This window comes from Xenopus laevis, chromosome 7S (genome assembly GCF_017654675.1).
Source record: "Xenopus laevis strain J_2021 chromosome 7S, Xenopus_laevis_v10.1, whole genome shotgun sequence".
NCBI lineage: Eukaryota > Metazoa > Chordata > Amphibia > Anura > Pipidae > Xenopus > Xenopus laevis.
In genome coordinates, this window is record NC_054384.1 from 63,827,810 (window position 1) to 63,846,312 (window position 18,503).

Below are 18,503 nucleotides of genomic sequence, written 5' to 3' on the forward strand. Positions count from 1 at the left end.
AAAAAAACCAATGTATTACTAAGGGCTGGCCCTGTGGGCATTGATAAGGCTGTAATTATGTGCCCTGTAGGCATATGTACTGGGGAAGGCATAGGTACAAGGTGAACAGCAGCCTACAGGCTGTGAATGTATGTGACCCAAAAACTGGACGCATGTACATAAGCCTAAAGGCTGTATAATGCGCTCGTTGGATATCTATATATATATATATCTATATGCCAAACAGCTTGGGTTAAAACCCTTGTGCTGGGATCCTAGTTACAGGCTTGTACCTGGTGTGAGCTTAACAGCTCTTGTTGTGCTGTTCACACGCTGCTCCGGTGCGCAGTAGGTTCTAAAATGGCCGCCGGTATGCGTTTCATAAGCGCGCCTCTACACGTGTGCGCACGCGCGTGCATGCACGCACGTCAGATTGGCGCGAAGGAACAGACCCGGAAGTGCGCGCGGATACCATGAAGGCGTCCTTGCTGCGAAATAGCGCTCAGCTAGCCGCCTTCGTTGCGCATAATAAGCTTTGTCCGCCTGTCCTCCATTGCAACAGCAGCACCTGTCTCTGGGAGAGGGTGGCTGTGCTGAACATATTCCCCCAGAGAAGCCGTGCCAGTCCTGAGGAGTGGATTAGGCTGGGAAAGGTGCACAGATATTGTGCCATTAGAGCTAGGATGCCTCCTGCTCTTAGTGGATTCCTTCAGATCAGATAATAAAAATAAAAAGAAGAAATAACCTGAAATAAAAGGGGAAAAAAACATATTACTGTTCTAACCTCCTAGAAGTATTGAAATGGTTACACCGCACACCTGGAATTTTACTCACTTTATCTGCTTTAGTGGTGCTGGTTATCCTTCGGCCTGACGTGGCCTTCCAATGGCAGCAGTTTCAATTATGGATCCGCACACACCAATTTTCTGCAGTTTTCTTTTATTTGTGTTCACCACCAGTATCAACGTTTCGGGGGGTACAACCTCCCTTCGTCAGGATATCCTGACGAAGGGAGGTTGTACCCCCCGAAACGTTGATACTGGTGGTGAACACAAATAAAAGAAAACTGCAGAAAATTGGTGTGTGCGGATCCATAATTGAAACTGCTAACCTCCTAGAAGGACAGAAGAAAAAAACTGAGGGGAATCAGGAGGAGCAAGAGCTTATATGAAGAGGGAGGAGTCGAGATTCAGTTTTTTTCTTCTGTCCTGCCTCTGGAGGTGGATACTTAACCCCATGGGAGCTCATTTATCAACAATGGGCAAATTTGCCCATGGGCAGTTACCTATAGCAACCAATCAGTGATTAGCTTTTTAAAAAGTGCTATTAAAGGGGGGGGCGTGGCTGAATGGCAGGCTGAGTAGACGTGCAGCAGGGGAGCTCCACTCGCTGAAGATCCTGATCCTAGCCATTTCTAGGACTGAGTAAGCATCGTTTGCAGGACACTTACCTTCCGACTAGCGCAGTGATAACCAGTCATGCAGAGAAATGCTCCCAAAGTGCGCTCAGACGCCGCAGCGCGTCTCGAACAGTTTGCCCGCACTCCAAATCAAAATGGCGGCGGCCCGTCGCATAGCACCAAACAATCTGCGCACATGCATCCACGGAGCCCCGATAAAGCTATGGAGCCTGAGGAAGTTGTGGCCCAAGAAGACCCGACACCTACAGATCTCATGGCAGCCATCCTACACTTCCAAAATACGCTGACTACCACCTTTACCTCTAAAATAGAGGAATTTAAGGTGGACCTATCCCTGATTAAGCAGGATCTCCAGTCGGTGCGGGAGAGGACGAGCCGGGCAGAAGGCAGAATAAGTGAGCTGGAGGACCGAACAGCTTTTCTGCGAGAGGACATGAGGCACCTGCACTGCCAACTGCTGGCTACTACTGACCGATTGGAAGACATGGAAAACAGGCAACAGAGGTCAAATATCCGTGTTGTGGGCCTACCAGAACGCAGTGAGGGGGCCACTCCAGAGACCTTTACGGAAGCATGGCTGAAGGAAATCCTGGGCGCCTAAATTTTTTCTGCGCAATTCGTGGTGGAGCGTGCCCATAGAGTCCCGACCAGGCCTGGTCCGCCGGGTGCACCACCTCGCCCCTTTCTCATCTAAATGCTGAACTACAGAGACTGTGATGCGTCGTTACGAGAGGCAAGGAACAAGGGAGAGCTACACTATGCTGGCGTCAGAATCTCGCTATACCCCGACTACTCGGTGGTGGTACAGAAAAGAAGCCTACATTGGAGCCAAGAGAAAACTCAGAGACCTGGGCATCACATATTCTATGCTATATCCAGCAAAGCTGAGAGTGGTCGAAGGAGACAAGACAATATTCTTTGACCGATCTGAGGATGTCCTGGACTGGCTCGAACGCCAGCCAAGAGGTAATCTCAGTCCCCGGGCCCAGTAAAAGTCCCTCGTATCTGGGATGTTCACTCGGAGTTGGGGCCGAACCCAGGGCCTTATTGTCTTCAACTCCAAGAGCATCACATATCCTGTTCTTCTTTCATCTCCCTTGGGACTGACCCTGTTTGTAACCACTGCTAATATTGGGTACCCTCAGAATGGCGCGGTGCCATACATCTAGCCATGGCAGCGGCTGGTTATTTCACCTCTTATTGCAGTAACTCACTTGTATTTGGGGGAGCCTGAGTTCCCATTCCGGGGTGGGCTGTGCCATGTTGGCAGGTCTCACAGAGGCTCATTGTAATGCTTCAGCCTTGAGTTACAAAACACTACTATTAAGAATTGTCTGGTCCAAGTACTATGCTTTGCAACCCCACTGCCGTTGCAGTTCCATGAGACCTGTGAGTCATTACCTACTGGGCTGTCTTAGTCCATTGCACGGTTACCATGGGGGCCCCCAGGCCGGCGCTGGGACCTGCCCTCAGGCATGACGACGGTTGCCCGCTTTGCTTCCCATTGTTGCATTCAAATGTAGATTGGAGTGCCTGGGCCCCCAACTCGGGAGAGGGGTGCTATGGTGGCAGCTCGTACTGCGGCTCATAGATTGGCAACAGAATTGAGCCATAATGTTGTACCTCTCTGACACAACTGTTTGCAGGGCTGACTGATCCTGTTCATGGAACATCTGGTCATTGCAATCAATTCCTTACAAAACACAGAGCGAGCTCGAACTGCCATCTGTTTTTCTTTATCTCACAAGTTAAATAATGTTCCACACGTCCCTGGAACAAGAGTTAGTTTGGGAATGATGTATCTCCAAGTTGGGGGGAGGATACCGGGAGGGGGGCGTATAATCTGGGGATGTTTTATTGCATGTCTTTTTCTGACTTTTCTTTCTTTGCCAAGGTGGAGCCAGGTATGTTTTGAATATGTGTGTTATTTACGAAAATGTTTACGAAAATGTTTTGATGTGATTTACCTGTGGTTTTCCATACTAGGGAGGTTGCCATTGGCCACCCTCCCCATTTACAACCTTACTAGGCACAATGTCGGTACAACAACAGTTTAGTTTGCTGTCATGGAATGTCAGGGGTTTAAAAAGGTCGGTGGTGTTGCAACAAATAAGGAAGTCGAGGGCTGACATTATTATGTTGCAAGAAACTCACCATGTAGGTCAGAGAGTCAGGGCCCTGAAAAGGTTATGGATAACAACTGTCTACCATTCAGAATACTCCACTTACTCCAGGGGAGTGGCCATCTTGATTAGGAAACCCTTCAATTTTACATTTGTGAAGATAATAACTGACAGAGTAGGAAGATTCATAATTCTTAAGGGGCAAATAGATGGCACTACTTTTATACTTGTTAATGTGTATCTCCCGCCGCCCGCAGATTTACAAATCCTCAACGAGGTATTACAGAAGGTGTCCACAATGGGTAGCTTCCCCATAATATGGGCTGGGGATTTCAACATGGTCCCGGACCCTGCTGTGGATAGACTGAGGCCCATAGCAAGTGATAATAAAATCTTTGCGCAATGGATTGAGTCAGCTGGCCTCACTGACACCTGGAGATGGCGTAACCCCCATTTCCAGCAATTCTCTTGTTATACTGTTTCCTCTTCGGCTATGTCCAGGATTGACCTCATCCTGGTCAGTGCGGAAGTGTTGCAGGCCCTGGAGAACATCCATTTCTCCACCCGGGTGTGTTCGGATCACTCCGCAGTTATATTAACAATAGCGGCTAGGGACACTGCGGCCCCACGGCATTGGAGACTCCCCCCTAAGTGGATCTCTAATGCTAAAGTCGCGGAGAACTATGCTCCATTACTAGAGGCCTACTGGCAGGATAACCAAGGGAGTGTCCCTGAAGACATAGTCTGGGACGCATGTAAGGCCCATATGCGAGGCACCTATATTTCTTTGATTTCAGCTTCCAGGAGGGATAATGAAGCTAGTCTGGAATCAGCCAGGATTGACTTAGCTAATCTTGAGAGTAGCCTTATATCTTGCCCCTCTGACGCTACCAAACAGGACCTTGCAGCAGCGCAGAGACGTATAAACCTGCTGCTTAAGAATAAAGCTTCTCAAAAAGAGGTGTACCGGAAAGCAGCATGGTTTGACAAGGGGGATAAGAATGGGGAATCGCTCGCCCTTCTAGCTAAGGGAGATGTCCCACACACAGTTATACAGAGGGTTAAGGGGGAGGATGGTGCAATGATCACTGACAGGTCACCCTTGGTACATAGGTTTCAGCAGTACTATCAAAAAAGTTATGCAGCTCCTCCACCAACCTCAACTCGGGACCTTGTTTCCTATGTAGACAGGATACTGCTCCCATACCTTAGCCAACAACAAAAGGTTGAGTTAGAATTGGATATGACAGACGAGGAGATAGATAAAGCTATAGCCGACATGCCAACAGGGCGGTCTCCTGGCCCGGATGGCATTCCAACGGAATGGTACAAAAACCACGCAAGGACTCTGACCCCTAAACTCTGTGCGTTATTTAATAGAACATCTCACGATGCCTCACTCCCAGCGTCTTGTTACATGGCCCATATAGTACTGATACACAAGACAGGCAAACCACTTGACAGATGTGACTCTTACCGACCTCCTTGCTCAATTGTGACACCAAAATATTTGCAAAAGTGCTGGCAAACAGAGACAAACGGGTCGTCACTGACCTAGTGCATCCAGACCAAGACTGGATTTATGCCCTCTAAGGCTACGGACATCAATGTCCGGAGATTATTTAATAACCTGGCCCTAGAACATGTTAATAGAGGGAGTAGAATAGTTGTGTCGCTGGACACAGCTAAGGCATTCAACATGGTTTCGTGGGCATACCTCTGGGAAGTCTTGGTTCGGTTTGGATTTGGACAGCGGTTTATAGGTTGGGTGAAGGCACTGTACCATAAGCCTGAAGCCAGAGTCCTTGTTAACAGAGTACTCACGGAGGCAATACAACTTGGGAGGGGGACGAGACAGGGCTGTCCCCTTTCCCCATTGCTGTTCGCCCTTGCAATTGAACCTTTGGCAGTGAGAATCAGAGAAGATCAGGGGACAGAAGGGCTAGCAATCGGAAGAATTATGGAAAAACTATCTTTGTATGCGGATGACATGCCTTTATCTTGCTAATCCACATAGAGTGCTCGAGACAGCCCTGCATGTCATAGAAGAATTTGGGGAATTTTCTGGACTCCGCATTAACTGTTCTAAATCGGTTATATTTCCGATTGATCCATTACCTGTGGGTTCACCAGCACAAATTTGCCACCTACAAGTAACACAGTCCTTTAAATATTTAGGGATAAATGTTCACTTAGATTGCAAAAAATTTGAGGAGTTTAACTTGTCCCCAATAGTGGAAGCTTTAAAGGCTAAAACAGATGTCTGGCAACAATTGCCACTCTCCGCCCCGGGTAGAATTAACTTGTTCAAGATGGTGTTTCTGCCTAAATTCTTGTATGTGTTCCATAATTCACCTGTATCACCAAGGAATCAATTGTTTAAGCAACTAGATTCCATACTGCGCAGGTTCATTTGGGCGGGAGAGCACCCGCGCATGAGTTTCAATACGCTACAAGCCCCGGTGACGAGTGGAGGGCTAGCGCTCCCTAACCTGAAGCTCTATTTCCTAGACAGCCAATTAACCTATGCGCACTGGTGGTTGGTTGGTGCCCCAGGCTGACAATCCCTCCACTACCTTGGAAGCGTCGTCCATGGGGTCTTTTGAAGCCTTGGCCAAATTGCCGTATAGAGGTCCCACTGGACACTACAACATCACCACTCCTATGGCCACAGTGACGGAAGCATTTAAAAATGGACTTAAACATGTCCACAGGGCAAGGTCGGTATGGTCCCACTGGACACCTTTGTGGGGTAATGACTCCTTTCCTCACCTGGGTGCGCTGCCTGACATTAACACTTGGGCCACTAGCGGAGTAAAAATTCTAGGGGATATTGTGGAGAATGGGGACATCAAGGGATTTCAAACCCTAAAAGAGTGTTATAATTTGCCTAATTCTATGTTCTTTAGATACCTTCAATTAAGGCATGCATTTAGAACGCAATTCCCCATTCGGCCCATTGATATGGTAGACTCCACTCTGGAGAAATACCTGTGCAAGGAAGCCCTTGGTTTTATACCATACTATGTCATGCCTCCCCAGACCCCCTAGCCAAGGTGAAAGCAAAATGGGTTAGAGACATCCCAGAATTGGAGGATGACATGTGGGAGGATGCACTTAAACAAATTCCGAACATCACAATGTCAATCAGAGACAGATACATCCAAGCGAAGTTCTTTAACAGAGTATATCTCACTCCACATAGGCTTGTGAAGATATACCCAACTACTCCGGACCTCTGTGGTAAATGTAATCTGGAAGTTGGCACATATTTGCATGTATCTTGGACCTGCCCGCTTATTCAGGTGTACTGGGGGGAAGTTCTGCAACATATCTCTACCACCCTAAATGTCCCATGCATTATAAACCCGTTAGTACTGTATGTCTTTTGGGAGTGGTGGATGACCTAGGGTTGCACGCTGGGGTTAAGTTATGCTATCTCCAACTGTTATACTATGCAAAAAAGGCCATTCTACTACAGTGGTAGTCCACCGCCCCACCATCCTTAGGTTTTTGGCGATCTCTAGTTAACGACACCCTTCCTAATCAGAAAATGACCTACATTGCTCGGGGATGCCCGAAAAAATTTGAGAAAGTCTGTGCCCTGTGGCTGGAAATGGAGGACACTAGGCCAGGCCCCATTGTCTAATGACACTGTCACTGACTACTGTTTGCGAATGTAAGGTAAAGTCTTTTTGATGAATAGTCAAGGACAAGGCTCAGAATGTAAGGTCAAACTATGTATTTTATTTGGCTCCACTGGCATAAAACGCTGTCTTGTATGATTTCTTCTCTCTTCTTCTTTCTTTTCATCCACCTCTTGAAAATTTTGAAAAATAAAAACTTTTTTTTAAAAAAAAGTGCTATTAAAAATTAAGAAAACAGTTGGTGAGGAGTCTACTACTGTTGACAATTATCACAGTAGAACTTTCAATTTGTAGTAACACACTGGTCATGTTTTGCATTTTCACACATGGGAAATGGAACCACATTTTGCACTTAGAGCATTCAATAATGATTTGCTTAGGTCTGTATATATGACAGCTGCAAAGGAAACATTGACATATGCCCACTCTCAAAGCATTTAATTTAATGTGCTCTCATTTCTTCTTGACAAAACTCTATGGGGCAAATTCACTAAGATTCGAAGTTGCGCCAGGCGCAACTTCGCCGCACTTCGCCAGGCGTATTTTCGGCAACGCTCCACAAATTCACTAAAATCCGAAGTTGCGCTCACGGGTAGCGTAAGTTTGCGAAGTTGCGCTAGCGTTAATTCGTCAAGCGAAGCGATGGTTCATTTGCATACGGCGCCAAATTCAAATTTCAATGGAGGAATACGTATCAGCACTACAAATGGCTAGAAAACCTTCAAAACATCAAATAAAAATTTTATTTTGCCCTACACATGTGCCCACTGTCTAGGTAAGTTGCCATGAGTCAGGAAATGTAGGGGGGAAGTAGGGGAGCCCCAAAAATTTTTTCGATCTATTTCAGGCTATCACCCATCATGTAGAAAACATGCCAGCGTTTTTTGGGACTTAGAAAAAATTTTGACTTTTTTTGAAGCAATCCCTATCTACTCTATTGCGCTTCGCCTGGTCTGAGGTGGCGAAGGAAGTCTAGCGTAAAAAGTAGCGTTCAGTACACTGCGCGCGTTAGTGAATTTGCGTATTTACGTCGCTAGCGAAAATTCGCCAGGCGTAAGGGTGCGAAGTAACACTAGCGAAACTACGCCAGCGTTCGTTAGTGAATTTGCGCAGTAACGAAAATGCCAAACGCTAGCGAATTAAGGCTAGCGTTCGGCGCTTCGGCGCTTAGTGAATTTGCCCCTATGTTGGCTAACTCCACACCTTCTGCAAGTGCAACAGCATTAGCCACAGCAAACAGTCCACAATCATTTGGTCCATGTTGTTTCTGTGTGCACTTTAAGAAAACCTCAAGAATTTGATGTTCACCTACAAACAAGGGGGCATAAAGCTTGAGAATCTGTGTTTTTAGTTTTTCTGAAAAGCCTGTAAACCTCAAAGAGTCATAAATGGTCACCCATTTTCCATTGCTCTGGGAGACAAGCCAGTGGTTTCCTAAGTGGTGGATCTGAATAACCTTAATGTCACTAAGTCCATCAACTGCAGAAGTGGCCAGAATTAGTGTGTCTATGAGACCAGCAATACATGGGTAATTTTGAGCTATAAGATGTAAGCTCATGGCTACACAGCAGCTTGTTTATAAAACCTATAGTAGTACTTATCTGTTATCTACTGTGTATCCTGTGCTTGAATGGCTGCCCCCATGGCTACACAGCAGCTTGTTTATATAAACTATAGTAGTACTTATCTGTTATCTACCGTGTATCCTGTGCTTGAATGGCTGCCCCCATGGCTACACAGCAGCTTGTTTATATAAACTATAGTAGTACTTATCTGTTATCTACTGTGTATCCTGTGCTTGAATGGCTGCCCCCATGGCTACACAGCAGCTTGTTTATATAAACTATAGTAGTACTTATCTGTTATCTACTGTGTATCCTGTGCTTGAATGGCTGCCCCCATGGCTACACAGCAGCTTGTTTATATAAACTATAGTAGTACTTATCTGTTATCTACTGTGTATCCTGTGCTTGAATGGCTGCCCTCATGGCTACACAGCAGCTTGTTTATAAAACCTATAGTAGTGTATAGTAGTTTCTGAAGCAAACACGCCAGTTTTACCAGTGCAGGACAACACTGCATTCAATTTTCATTGCTTTACATCGCTTTTTTAAATGTTACTGTTCTTGTAATTGCAGGCGACTAATCTCCCTGTGTGCCATCAGCATTAGGGCAATAACACATTGAGATACTACAGGCAGCTACTTGTTGTGGCTACAAAACACCAAATAAATACCCTGGCATAGACAATACTAAGAATTACCTCTGCTAAAACACACAGCATTTTAGCAAATCCAATTATCACTAATTGTCTATTGTGTGTGCACCATTGCCTTAAAGCAGTGATCCCCAACCAGTAGCTCGTGAGCAACATGTTACTCTCCAATCCCTTGGATGTTGCTCCCAGTGGCCTCAAAGCAGGAGCCTATTTTTGAATTCCAGGCTTGGGGGCAAGTTTTGGTTGTAAAAAAAACAGGTGCACTGCCACACAGAGCCTCAATGTAGGTTGACAATTCACATAGAGGCTAAAAATGGCCAATCACATCCCTTACTGGCACCCCAGGAACAGTTTGAATGTTGCTCACAGGTTCAAAAGGTTGGGGATCCCTGCCTTAAAGTGTTAAAAGGAAAATTTTCTTATACTAGGCAAATCTTGGCACCAGCAATACCTAAGTATGTTTTATCCCTTTTAAGGGCCAGTAGAATTTTATATTTCAATTGTACTCAGTGCCAGAGGTTTTTTTTGAACCTCTGGGGGGGGGGGATATTTAGTTTACCTAGGAAAACTATACATTGATTTAATTTGGAAGATCCGGAGTTTTCTAAACCAGCCTCAGTTTTCATATTTCCGCAAACTGATTTAGAGCTCTTAATAACAAAACAAAAATGGAATGAATTACCATATTTCACAAAATAGGGATTTATACCAAATTTTATGTTATGAACAAAAATCAAACGGATTTGGTATTTGTAATATACCAAATATATGTAATAATAGGAAATTATGTCTCTCTACTTCAAATTACCATACTGCAAAGCAACGCTAAAGGCAAAAAATTTCTGAAAAATCGCCTAAAAATATTGCAATTGGCTGCATTTATCTCACCCAATTTTTTTTACAAACAATTGTACAACACCCTAAATATTGACACCAAGGGCCTATGGAACAGTTTGATGGCCAGTGTGCATAGATATACCAAACAGCTGGCATGTGTGGACCCCAAATAAAAACAGTGCATATGAATTTTCTCCCCTGCCGATTCACCTTCTGTGGCACACAGAGGGGACATAGGGCAGGCAGGGAACACAGAGAGGGAGCATAGGGCAGGCAGGGCATGGAACACAGAGGGGGCATAGGGCAGGCAGGGCATGGAACACAGAGGGAGCATAGGGCAGGCAGGTGATACAGAGGGGGCAGAGGGCAGGCAGGGCATGGAACACAGAGGGATCAAAGGGCAGGCAGGGCATGGAACACAGAGGGATCAAAGGGCAGGCAGGGCATGGAACACAGAGGGGGCAGAGGGCAGGCAGGGTATGGAACACAGAGGGATCAAAGGGTAGGCAGGGCATGGAACACAGAGGGGGCAGAGGGCAGGCAGGGCATGAAACACAGAGGGATCAAAGGGCAGGCAGGCATGGAACACAGTGGGGGCATAGGGCAGGCATGGAACACAGAGGGGGCATAGGGCAGGCATGGAACACAGTGGGGGCATAGGGCAGGCATGGAACACAGTGGGAGCATAGGGCAGGCATGGAACACAGTGGGAGCATAGGGCAGGCATGGAACACAGAGGGGGCATAGGGCAGGCATGGAACACAGTGGGGGCATAGGGCAGGCATGGAACACAGTGGGAGCATAGGGCAGGCATGGAACACAGAGGGGGCATAGGGCAGGCATGGAACACAGTGGGAGCATAGGGCAGGCATGGAACACAGTGGGAGCATAGGGCAGGCATGGAACACAGTGGGAGCATAGGGCAGGCATGGAACACAGAGGGGGCATAGGGCAGGCATGGAACACAGAGGGAGCAGGGGGCAGGCAGGTGACACAGAGGGGGCAGAGGGCAGGCAGGACACACAGTGGGAGCATAGGGAAGCGGCCTGAATAGGGATTGGGAAATTAGTCTCTGTAGATTGACTGAGTTACATTACATGATTTAACAACTTTCTATTTTTGTGGCTACGTCTTCCACCACATGACCGGAGTGGTAAGGCTGCTTGTTACTCACTTGAGGATCGCTGCTCTCCTCTCCCAGGACCTTCACTTCGGCGCTTCTAGTTTTCATATGGCGCACTTTCTGGTCTGACTGCATCGAGGAGGACTGGTGTTTGGTGAGTGGAACTATGGCATTTCATATATTTGTACCGGATGAACCGGTTTATATACGATAAGTAAGCGGAACTGTGTTTTTCAACGCCTGGACATATTTTGACACTAATCTGCAACCATCGGTATACTTTAGATATATTGGTTTGGTAGGTAGCACCATCCATTGGTAGAGATTTGAAACAAAAAGGTGGTGTGCAAGGTCAATGATAGTAATTAATAGCATAGATAGAAGAAGAAAAAGTATGACCCATATGGTTGCACCTTCTCACCTTCATTAGCTGAGTTCCCAAAGCAAAAAAGTAAAGTGTAACTTTTATTGATCACATTCTACAATTAATATGAAACGAAATAAACATAAAGTGTGTATTAAAATCAAGGTTAGGTGAGGAAGCTGAAATAGACTCGTGGTCAATAGCTTGTAAACAGTGTTTGAAAGTGGGAATAGTGTGGGTTTTTAAACACCAATAATGGCAATTTGCCCACACCTATCCCCACAATATTGGAATGCTGGCGGTCCACTGTGTATATATGGAGCGGGTGTAATACAGGGTAAGGTTGGTACTGAAAATATGAGCCAGAAATGATTTATGGGCCCAAGTCACACAACATACGTCTGATTGGGGCAGTCTGTAATCACTTAAACGCTATTAGGGACGAGTGTCGTGAGCAATAGTCTATGTGAAGACAGAGGAAATCGTCATGCTTAAACTCACACAGCGTCCTTAAGAGCTAATACCATTTCTAGCTGGAAGGCGAGCAGATCTGCCAAATTGCATGTGCTGTCTGCTATATTATTCCGCCAGAATTAGCTACACATGGATGCTTGGCGTGCGGATTAGACAGTTGCCTACTTTCCCCGTTCAATACGCCTGCCATCGTCGGCGAGGGAAGAGCAGGTCTCTGTATTAAACTTAACTGCCGGCTTAACCCCGCACCGCCCTTCCTTAGTGATTCTATAAGACTGCTAGACAGAAAGTGTCCAACACACGGAGCGCTATGCGCCGTGTTAGCGTACCGGTACAGCCCAGACCACCCTTCCACCCTTCCGTTTTAGCCACCAGTTTTCCAGTGCACCGTCCCTGCCTAACAATTAAAAAAGAAATTCAAGGAGCGCCTGACGCGCGTTTCGCTTGCTGAGCTGCAAGCTTTGTCAAAGGCTAATTTTTGGCGCTGAATCAGTGCAGGTTTAAATAGGGAGGTGAATACCTCTCAAAATTTGAATGAGCCAATCACGACACAAGAGGTGGAGCTATACATTACCCAATGCATCAGCCCAATACCTCCACAGGGCAAACTGTAGTTAGTGTCATTGGCAACAATAGTACAAGTATATTAAAATAAAAAAGTATCATACTGTGGAATCTTGAAGTTGTTTTAGCAACATTTGTGGAAACAGCTGAACATATGTTACAAAAAGCAACAATACATAGGGAAAAGTCCCCTCATTATAATTCAATTGTAATTAGAAATTAAATATATATGGAGATGCAGGTGTAAGCATAACATGGCACATAGTATAGTCAAATGAAAATATTCATGGTAATGCTTTCGTTGAGACCTTGCGGACTTAAGGTGTTTAGTAGGAAAATTAATTCACTTTCCTTGGAGAGAAGCGATGTCTCTAAGTCACCTCCTCGGATCCCTAAATTAATGTTAAATAGACCAACCGCTTGTAATCCCTTACTTATGCTATTATGATATTCCATGAAATGCCTGCTAACCGGTGGAAGTTTCTTGTTAGCTTTGACCCAATCTGAGGCATTGTCAATACTTGTCACGTGTTCAAGGATTCTCCTCTTGAAAGCTCGATTGGTCTTACCTATGTACATTTTATTGCATGGGCAGATTAGCAAGTAAATCACATTGGTCGTGTTACAGGAAAAGTAATGTGTCACCTTATATGGTTTACCAAATCTATCCATTACCTTTGTTGTGTTGTGTATGTACTTACACGCTTTGCATTTCCCACATGGAAATGTGCCTGTTCTCACAGGTTTTGTCTTATGTTTAGAAAGATGACTTCTAACCAGACGATCCCGTAAATTTGGTGCTCTACGGCTACATACTTGTGGACGGGAGTCTATTGATGTAGCCAAGACAGGATCTGTAAGTAATATATGCCAGTGTTTTGTCAGAATGGAATTAATCTCTGGCCATTGTCTGCAAAAGGTACCGATGAATCTGGTTGGTTGCTCAGTTGGGTTAGCAGAGTTTTTAGTCTTGGTTAGTAAATCAATTCTTTGCGTATTAACTGCCCTGAAGTAGGCTTTTTGAATTATGGAGTTAGAGTAGCCTCTTGCTCTGAGTCTCTCAGTAAGTTCACACGCTCGCAGTTTGAAGGTAGCCATATCCGAACAATTCCGTCGTAATCTCAAGAATTCGCCAACTGGAATTCCCCTTTTGGTCGAGATTGGGTGATGGCTCTGAAAGTGTAGTATGGAATTGATGGCAGTGGATTTACGATATAGATCTGTGGAAATTGTACCATCTTGATCCAGAGTTAATGTGATGTCCAGGAAGTCCAGCTTCTGGTTGCTGATTGTGTGTGTCAGTCTGATATTAAGATCATTATTATTCAGTACCAGCAAGAACTCCTCAAGACATTCACGACTGCCAGTCCATAAAAAAACCAAATCATCAATGTAACGATACCAAGTGGCTATATATTGGGTGAATTGGGACATCTGGTCACCAAATACCCAGGAAGCTTCCCACCAACCCATGAAAAGGTTGGCATAAGTAGGTGCAAATGCAGCACCCATGGCGACCCCTCTTACTTGTAAATAGAACTTGTCATTAAAGACGAAAAAGTTGTGGTTTAGACAAAACTGGGTTAGTTCAGTCATAAAATCTATGTATTAGCTCTTAAGGACGCTGTGTGAGTTTAAGCATGACGATTTCCTCTGTCTTCACATAGACTATTGCTCACGACACTCGTCCCTAATAGCGTTTAAGTGACTACAGACTGCCCCAATCAGACGTATGTTGTGTGACTTGGGCCCATAAATCATTTCTGGCTCATATTTTCAGTACCAACCTTACCCTGTATTACACCCGCTCCATATATACACAGTGGACCGCCAGCATTCCAATACTGTGGGGATAGGTGTGGGCAAATTGCCATTATTGGTGTTTAAAAACCCACACTATTCCCACTTTCAAACACTGTTTACAAGCTATTGACCACGAGTCTATTTCAGCTTCCTCACCTAACCTTGATTTTAATACACACTTTATGTTTATTTCGTTTCATATTCATTTTAGAATGTGATCAATAAAAGTTACGCTTTACTTTTTTGCTTTGGGAACTCAGCTAATGAAGGTGGGAAGGTGCAACCATATGGGTCATACTTTTTCTTCTTCTTTCTATGCCATCGGTATACTTTGTTGCAGTCTATTGTAGGAACACATTAGGTTAATATACTGAACACACACGCTGATTTCTGAATACACATTCCTGTTTCACGGGCAGGATGTTTTAACCTGCTCTCATCAGAATGGATTTTTAGTGTCTTTATCCCGTGCTGTTCTACACGCATATATTTTCCGCTGCTGTGATTATGAGAGTGCCAATATAGTCATATTTATACAGATATTTGCAGAATGGAGGACCATGCTTCTTCTACACAGGCGGGCAGGGTGGATTGCATGAGCGCTGTTTTAAGCAATATGGATTTGAGAGAGAGGCAGGCTGCCGATATATTTTCGGATACCAATGAGGGCATTTTTCCGTGTTTTTTGGCTTCTGAGGATTCATTAGATTTATGCAAACAGCTGGAACGTAATATGATAAAGGAAATGCGTCTGTGGTGGGATATATCCACATTAGAAAACTATATAAAAGTCGGCCGTATACCTAGGGGCCTCCACATTAAGAAATTTCAAGCTTTCTCCGATGTATCTCGTCAGTTTGTTGAGTCGTGGAATAATGTATTATCTTCATGCTCATGTAAATTGATGGAACTAATTGTAGATTTTCATTCCAAACAACATAAGCTAGTTCAAATGAACATCAAGGAGATACAATCAAATTTACTCCAACGAGAGGCCAATGTTGAAACAGCTAGCCGTTTAGAGAGTATAACCAAGCATGTGAACAAGTTAGAAACTGAGTTAAAATACACAAAGAGAGAGAAGTTCCTTCGAGACAAGAAGGATTATGAGCTCAATCGAATTTATGACTGGAATTACCGTAGCACCTATCAATCCTCCCATAGCAAATATCGTCCAAGGAATGTCACACGCACCAATAAAAAGTCAGAGAAGAAAGTGCGTTTCAAGGATACTGACCCGCAGACATCAGATAGTGAGGCGTCATCTTCGTCTTTTTTATACAAAGAGGGGGACTCGTCCCAAGGCGAGACTGAGGGTGCCATAGGTGGGAAAACCCAGAAACGCGCCCAATTCAACAGAAAACGAATGAAGACGAGGAGCCAATTGGACATCGACGATCCACGAGATGTGGAGTGGGTACGGAGAGAAAATGTGAACAAGGAGAACACCAGACGGGTCTAGTCTCTGATGGATCAGGGGCAGTGGCTAATGAGGGACTACTAGATGTGAACAACGTTATCAATCTATCTAGTTATCAACTTACGGAGGCGGAATCCAGAGTACTGAACCTGGGCTTGAACTTTGTTCCTGTAAGGGCATGCCAACTTTTGACACTATTGTGGACATTTACAAATTTATCCGCAGGCTTACCCTTTTGAGACATTTTGAATCTCGGTCCCATGAGACCAATACGAATGTAGATATTGATGGCAGTAACTATGCTTCTGATTCCCACAATGAGTATGATTTAAACACCATTGAGCATGAGGAAGGGGGTACATTACCTCCTGCACATGATTCATCTATGTTTACTTTTGAGGATTTATGCGCCATTACTATGTTACAGGATCTACAAGATGAACATTTTAGTGGAGACGAATTGTTTAGACCTATCAAACATACAGGTCTAAAAGATAAATCTGATTTCTATCCCATAGAAAGCAGAGGTCCACACATAGAGTTATTCCAAAAATTAGTCACTGCAGATTTATGTAGACTGAAAACCTCTGGTCATAGGGATAGGGCTGGCAATAACCTCAGTAACCAGGAACGACAGGCGCTGTCTGATTTGGCTGCTAATAAGTCTATAGTAATTAAGAATGCAGACAAGGGGGGTTCTGTGGTGGTTTTGAATGCGGATTATTACCTGTCAGAATCCCTACGACAACTTCACGATGAGACTACTTATCGGGTTTTGAACCGTGACCCCATTAGGGAGTTCCAGAGCAGACTTACACATTTGTTAGATTGGGCCAGATTTAATCATATCATTGATGAGAATGAGTTTATATACCTTAACAGATTGAGTCCCCGCATACCGATTTTTCATTGGCTACCTAAGGTCCACAAAAGTCTAGTTGACGTACGGGGCAGACCAATTGTTTCAGGTATTGGATCTCTCAATGAACCTCTTTCGGAATATGTGGATCGTTTATTATTACCCATTGTGACCTCATTACCCAGCTATCTGAGAGATAGCATAGACTGTATCAACAAAATTCAGGGGACAATTTGGCATAGCACCTATATTTGGGTTACCTTAGATGTTACCGCATTATATTCCTCCATGACAAGGGTTTGTCGGCCATTCATTTTTGGCTTAAACAATCCCGTTTGTATGGTGACTTACAGAATGAGTTCCTGGTCCAAGCGTTGGAATATTTGTTAAGTACTAACTACTTCATGTTTAATTCCTTCTTTTACTTACAGAAGCTGGGTGCGGCTATGGGGGCACGGTTTGCACCGTCATATGCCAACCTCTTTATGGGCTTTTGGCAGCGCATGTACATATACGATGTTAAAAATCCTTTTCGCACACATATCGTCAAATATTTTAGATATATTGACGATTTGATCTTGATATGGGATGGGGATCCTAGTACAGTGCACGCCTTTGTTAGTTACTGTAATGACACCGGCTGGGGCATCAATTTTACCATGGAGATGGATTTACTGTCGATCCCCTGTTTGGATATTGTCTTTACTGTGAAAGGGGACTATATACATACTGAGTTATATCGTAAACCCATTACCAGGAACACCCTTTTACATGCTAGTAGTAGTCATCCTAAGCATGTGAAAAGAGGGATACCCACTGGTCAGTTTTTACGTCTGAGACGGATCTGTACCACTTGGGACTCCTTCAATAAGGAGGCGATGTCCCTGTGGGATCGTTTCTTGGCGAGGGGTTATGCCCTAACAGACATTAAAAAGGCATATGACAGGGCGATCGGTGCAAACCGTAATAATTTATTGAATAACAAATCCAGTTGTACTAGTTCCAATACCCATACAGGACAATATACAACGATTCATACTGGATCACGATATCCCCGTGTAATTACTACGTATACATCTGATACCCCCCGCCTCCAAAAGATTATACGCAAATGTTTTGAGGCAAGATCCAGTTTTGAATAAACTTATACCTTCCCAACCAGGTTTTACATTTAGGAAAGGAAAAAGCCTAGGTTCACAATTATCACCCAGCCTCTACTCAGAGGCTAGTAACACGGCCAAGTCCAATTGGCTGAGTATCAAGGGATGTTATAAGTGCGGGAGGCCACGATGTCATTCATGTGGTCAGTGGCGTAACTAGATGTTGCTGGGCCCCACAGCAAATTAATTTTAGGGCCCCCAACATATCCAGTGTCTGTCCTGTTTTACCAACATATGTTCAAATTGCTCATCAATGAGAGCCTCATGGGGCCCCCTGTACCTCCTGGGCCCCCCTGCAGCCGCAGGGTCTGCTTCCTCTGTAGTTACGCCCCTGCATGTGGTTTTATGAGGCCCTCAAAGGAATTCACCTCCAGGACAGGCACCCAGTCTTAAAGATTAACTTTTTTGCTAATTGTGGCACCAAATACGTGGTCTATCTCATTACATGTAGGTGTGGTGTACAGTATATTGGTAAGACCATTAGACCGGTCAGGAAACGGATCTCTGAGCAC